This window comes from Lathamus discolor, chromosome 2 (genome assembly GCF_037157495.1).
Source record: "Lathamus discolor isolate bLatDis1 chromosome 2, bLatDis1.hap1, whole genome shotgun sequence".
In the NCBI taxonomy this organism is placed as follows: domain Eukaryota; kingdom Metazoa; phylum Chordata; class Aves; order Psittaciformes; family Psittacidae; genus Lathamus; species Lathamus discolor.
This window is the reverse complement of record NC_088885.1, coordinates 90,231,317-90,238,159: the sequence shown is the minus strand read 5'-3', so window position 1 is coordinate 90,238,159 and position 6,843 is coordinate 90,231,317.

Here is a 6,843-nt window from a genome sequence, read left to right as displayed (position 1 = left end):
TTAACCAACCAACCAAAAAACCCTAAAGAAAACCAACAATCTCAATATTTATTAAACTATGTAAATATCTCATTTTTTTTAAGGAACCGCAGCTAAGTGATGTAATGAAATTTTTCTATGAAAAAAAAACTAGTAACCCCCCCCCCTTTTTTTTTTTAGTTATAGAAAGTCAGTGTTGTGTAGTATATGTTCACCTCCTGAGTGCCTTCATCACTGATAAGTGAGTATAGGGCAGCAATAATGAAGAGAGACAGCTGGCAGTCTCTTGTATTTGCCAGTGCGCAACTGCAAAAGACATAAACATTCCCTGTACAAAGCCCTAATTACAAGACCTTCTTTCAGATTAGTCAAAAGAGTCATAGTTTTGGAAGGAAAAAACCTTCTATTTTGCTAGAGAAACTGAATTTAGTTTCATTGAGTACTTCACCTTCTTGCAGAGTTGAGCTACCCACATTATTTTTAACAGCAGTGATTGGGTTCAGTAGTTCCTGTAAAGACCATAAAATCATAGAATGGTTTGAATTGGAAGAAACCTTAATGATTATCTGATTCCAACTCCCCTATCACAGGCAGGGACAACTTCCATTAGACCAGGCTGCTCCAAGCTCCATCCAAACTGGCTTTGTTTTTGATCCTCCTTTCAGCCAACAGTTTGTCAGCATCACTTTTTGTGTTTGAAAAGTAGCCCCCTAGTTCTTTCTTATTCAACCCAACTTCATTTCTCTTCTCAAAAAAAGAGAATTATGCTGTCACTTCTTCTGTCATAGTTGCCTGTTGTAGGGAAAACAGAAAGAATCACACCTTCCATTTTCTGTCTTTTGATGTGGTCTTTTTTGTCAGTGCTCAACCCCACTGAGGTGATGCCACATAAGGATAAAATGAATAAATCTTGTGCCCAATTCACCAAAGAAAAAAACATTGAGATGGTTTAGTAAGTACGTTGACATTTATTTTCAATGAAGTGCGAATTCTTTCTTTTCTGTTACGGTGAATAAGCAAAATTTTTGAAACCTGAACCAGTGTTGGTTAACATCCAAAAAACTATAGTACAGAAAATTTGTCACCTATTTTTTTTAAGAAGTATAGTTGCCATGATTTGAAAGGTCTGTTAAGTCAGTTAATATTGAAAACAATCAGCATCAATTAACATACTCTTCTTACAAAAGAAAACATTATCTCCTTCTTTCTCAATTTGATGTACAAGGACTTAATGTATATCTGTATCTTTGCTCAACAATCTAAACCCCACATAGTTTAAAAGGGCATAGTTATACAAGTGTTTTCCATAAGAAATAGTTGAGACTTTAGATTTAGATGAAATTTTTTTTTAAGCATCTAGTTGTCAAACCCAGTCTTCTCTTGTTTTTCAGATTCATAGTATATAAAAAGAGGAAAGAAATTAATAGTCTATTATGTACATTTTGGCTTCCTTATAAGCTGCATAGTCTCATATACACATAAGATCTCTTCCTGTGCTGTAATGTTATGATAAAGGAGCATTTTGCTAAGTTTAAATTTCATTTGCTCCTATTTGAAGGCTTTCTGTACTGTCAGCACAATATATTTGGAATTCAAATCTAGAATATTTATAGCAGTATGGATAAGAGTGGATTACAATAAAACTTTAAAAGAAAATTCCACAAAAAAAGACCTTTTTTTTTTTTAAATTAAAATGCTTGTCATATTTTGGAACTTTTGAGAGATTGCTAGTTTTTTGTATTCTTCCAGACTTGTTTATAACTCTAATAGTTGCCATTCCTAGTAACATTTATAACTGTATGGGAAAATGTTCTTTGTTGCAAGTATTTATCATTTCAAAACTCAAACCAATCTGTCACTGGTAGTTAAATGAAAAATTAATGTATTTGTGAACCTTACAGAAGAATCCTGTCCTTATCTGTAGCATAACAACTGAGAACACTCTTAGAGCTGCGAAGTCAAGATGAAACACAAAACACTTTCTCTGCTGCTCCTTCCCATAAACTTGTGAGCACAGATATTTTTTTAGCTGGTAGGGCACTGTAAAAATTTAGATTGTTGTTAAGTGAAGATTATATCTTTTCCCCTAGCTTCTTCCATAACAAAGATGACATTATCTTGTCCTCTGTCACCTTGTTAAAAGTGAGTAGTAAGAAATACAGGATTATTTTTTCAGATTGAATCACTGACAAAAGAAAAATAGCACAAAAAGGAGAAAATGAAGTAACACTGCAATAACACTTGAGTCAAGAAAGCATCATTCTGTTTCTTTGCAAGTAACTCTACTAATAATTGTGATTCATTATTACAGATAAATCTAACTTTTCTTTGCTGTTGTCTTCCTGAATTGTCTAGATGAAAAACACTAGGAAAACTATGTATAATCTTTCAACTATGTGAATGCATGTGTAAACTTTATGACTGTGAAATCAAATACATCAATACTTAGGAAGCTCAGAACAAAAGACTGAAGTTATTTATGGTGACTTGTATTAAGCAATTTGCTATGTGCTTAGCATTGTTTATCTAAGCTAATCATGGAAGATTAACCTTTAAAAATTTATATTGCAAAGTATGTTGATCCTATTCTTCGTTCTTAATGCTTTTAGCTTTGTAAACAGTATTTGACATTTACCAATAATAATGTCACGGACAAATGTTCCCCCCATCCTGCAATAATAAAGGTTTGAATTGTTTTCTCTTTCTTTTTTTCAGGAAGGAGTTGAAGATTGGCAGTTGTGCAGTCTTTTATTTCTTTAATGGTGAATTAAATTATGACATGACTACAGATCATTAGAAGTTAATTTGTTAATACTGAAAAATATTAGGCAAGCATTCAGATTTTTGCATTGGTCACTGTTTTCTCATTTTATTTGAATAAAGGAAAAATACTTTAAAGAATGAATATGAGAAAAAGTGGTTCTAGGGCATGTTCTGATCCTAAATCACAGGGGTACTGAATTATGTGCATTGGTATGAATCTCCAAGCAGTCTTAATGCTTTTGCTGTGATGCCATATATGTTTATACCTGCTTCTGATCTTTGCCTTCAGGTAGTGCTGTAATATAAATATTCAATATTGCAAATGACAAAGAAATAACAATAATTCATGATAGAGTCAGTGTTTATCAGTCCAATTTTCTAGTATCTTTTTTTAACAGGAGTTCTGAGGAACAGTCAGTTTTAAATCACTCTGCCAAGCTTTTTTTAATCTGTGGTCTGAGCACCCCTCCTGCTCCATAAATTTCTTTGAAGAAAAGAAAAAGGCAATTAAGAAAGGAAAGTTCAAACACGTTATGCAGCAACTTTCATGCATGAGGTTACAGAGATTAAAACAATATTGGTAACCTTTGAAAGGAGAATTTATGGGACAGGCTCTGTAGCAGTGATAATCCTTGACAGTAATACAAAACTGCTACAGATCTTTATTTCATATAATAGAAAAGCTTTCATTGACATTTGATGGAATATGTTTCCTTTAGCATCAAAAGACATAATACCTCAAAGTGTGTGAATTTTATATAGATGGCATATAACTTGAAATACAGAAGTGTTTCATACTCACCCATGTTTACTCTTTTATTAAAATCAAAAACTATTGTAACCATCTGAAGAAAGTCATATATGCTATGATGCTTTGGGGACACCAAGTGAGAAGTATGAGTCATGTAAATTACCACCTCAAACTAGACTATTTTTGCAGTAAGATTAAGGACATTGGGTTTTGAGATGTATGTTTCCCCTTCAGACACCTAACTCAGAAGAGCTTTCAAGGATATAATTAAGCCTTTTTTTTTTTTTTTTCCTCAGTTACAGTTACTGTTAAACCCAAAGTAGAAGTGGGCCAGGGCAGAACACTGGAGTGTTTTGACTCATATACAAATATTATTCACAACTAAATTCTTCGGATAAAGGAGACTATTGCAGCTTAACTTGCCATTTCGAGAATTTCTTGGAGCTTCAGGCAGATTCCTGATTTGAAAAACATATGTTAAGATACAGCATAGAATTTAGAAATTTAATAACTGCTTCTGTTAGGAGATGCTGCTGCTGCATCCACACAGGTTGGCAGAAACTAAAACTAGGCTTCAGGTCTGCAACCAGAAGGGCTGGACCAGCCTCCTATGAAGAACTTAGGTTTATTATTTTGTGGAGGGGGGAGGGATGAATCCCCTTAGCATCTCATGCACGATTTAAAGGCTTTTATAAAGTCCAACAGATTTCTTCCATCCATTTTCTGCTGACTGTTGAAGAACAATGGCAGATCAAAATATGTCACTTGCCTTGCTAATGTCTTTTGAGTTGTTGTATCACACTAGTCAGAGTGGTCTAAAATTCCACTTTTAATTTCAGCTGGTTCTTTAATCTTACCTCCTACTACATAGTGATTTATAGCTAAGCAGCTAAAAGCATAAAACAAAACACAGTATTAGTTTAAGGTAGGAAACAGAGGCTAACTTTAACAATGCGAGATTAAACTGCTTCTGAAAAATGCTGTATGTCACTGCAGGTTGTCTATAAACTATGTGCATACACGGAATATTCATACAAGATATATGTATACAGTAAACATATGAAAGACGTGTGATGTTAAGTATTTGATCTGGTTAAGACCAATGGAAACTGAGGTTTCCAAACCCAACACAAGAGATTTTCACAGCATCCAGTCATAGGTATCTGTTTCACGGGGAAAGTGTAGCCTTTCTTCCAGAGCTCTGAAAGTTTGGTTCCATATGTATGTTCAGAAAAGGAGGCTTCAAAAAGCTCTGGCTCCTTTTTCATTTACTTCCTCTTGGATCCACAATACTGGTTTTGATTCAGAACAACTTAATAGGGCTGTTTCTATTTTCCTTGTCAGTAGTCTGATACACTGTTATTACTATAAGCAAAACATTCCAATGCACAGTATTACTAGTAGGTCGTTAATTTTATGTTGAAACAGAATAACTTTTTTCCTATTTCTCCTGACAGTTATTCCTGATTTTGTATTAGACCAAACTTCTACTATCTTTATTGCTGCTTAAACTTTTCTGAAACCAAAGAATGACTATTTCCAGTCAAGCTTATAGTACATAATAAATGGGAAATAAGATCTGCATAAATATGTTATCCTCTTCCAAAGCATTAATGTGTTACCCTTTGATTCATTGACACTATTTGTTCTTTCTCCTTTGAAATTAATGGGGAAGACTTTAGACTTACAGGCATTTTGAAATAAAATGTTGGCTTGTAGGCCATGGACTAGTGAGATACTAAACATACTTCCTTCTACATTACTTACAAAAGGAGGAGAAATCACACTGCTGACCACACTGCAGCTACTTAATGCTTCTGTAAATAGATCATAATAAGCATGTGGTATACATGATTGTCTGAGCTGATAAATGAAAGGGTGTGGATTGTTCAGCATCAGTGGAAGGAGGGGAACATGAAAAAAATCTTCCGGATTGCAGCTGCAAATGGTAGCAATTTTTCCTTCCTGCGTTAATGAATATAATTCATGTAATGCATAATACTTCATTCAACAGCAAAATTCTCACGTCCAGTTCACAGACATAAGGTATTTTAATTAAGAATATCAATGAGTAATGACAATCCACTTCCAGAAAAAGCAAAGAAAGATGCTTCTTTGGCCATGTAGAAGGAGCTGTGATGCAAATATAATGAATCAGTGTAATAAATTCACTTTCTTAGAACTCTTGACCAAAAGAATATCCTTTAAGCCATGTTCTTATTTATTTGTCTGTTTTCCCCTTGTAACCTTCTTTACATGCAGTATTTGACTGCAAACCTGCATTTTACAGTCTCTAGTGATCAAATCACTTCATCCTCCACAAACGTCACAAATTAAAAGAGCTTTCATCTTTTAAATTCCAACACAACATACACAAAGCTAAAATAATTCATTGTCTAGAGACCATAATAAATTTTAATGTGCATTTACAGAGTAAACAGAGGGCTGAAAGGGGCCAAACCAGTGGAAGTGGAGGTATGTCTTACAAATCCCACACAGTACTGAAACACAAACTAAAAAGTGATGTTTTGTCAAAAAAAAAAGTAAATAAAGACTCCTATTGGTGGCATGACATACAGATATTATGAAAAACTGGCTTGCATGAGGACCAAAGTATGTCTACTCTGAAGTTATATCACACAGACTGTAAGCAATTTACAGAATTTAAGTTAGATTTGCATATACAGGAGTTGCAAAATTAGAGAAAACACACTGAAATATAGAACACACACCAAAAAAAACCAAAAAGATGTATATATATATATAAACCTCCGCGCAATCATCAGGGGTTGGCCTAAGTCAATAGTTGCCACCAGTGAACAAGAAACAAATAAAAAAAGATAGGAAAAAACCCTCACAGGGTAAAAATAATAATAACAATTGAAACAAAAAAGAATCTAAAGAAAAATAGCCTAATTTCTTTTCCAGAAACAACGTCCTCTAGTCTGCTTAGCTGCTTTGTAGATATTTTTTTTTTCTCCTCCTTATTCCTCATGAAAAAAAAATAAAAACAAAAAACCAAAAGGCTCTTTGATAAAGTTTGTGGGGTGTTTTATTGGTGTCGATGTTTAAACCACAATGTTGTTTCATTGTTTGGCCTGTATTTGCTTCCAGGCTTGAACGGTTCTTTCAGTGTAGGAAACCAAATGTCATCCATAGTTAATTTTGTAATACTGATAACTCGCAGGCCAACCCCTGAGAAGTCAAGGATGAGGCTTCTCCTTGCCGAAAGAAAAGGAAACTAAGTCTTGCTGTTACAAAATGCTTGATTACATCACACCAGTTCTCTTCAAATGAAAGATCAGTGATACGCCAAAGAAAATAAGATATATCAAGAAAACATGTGGTAT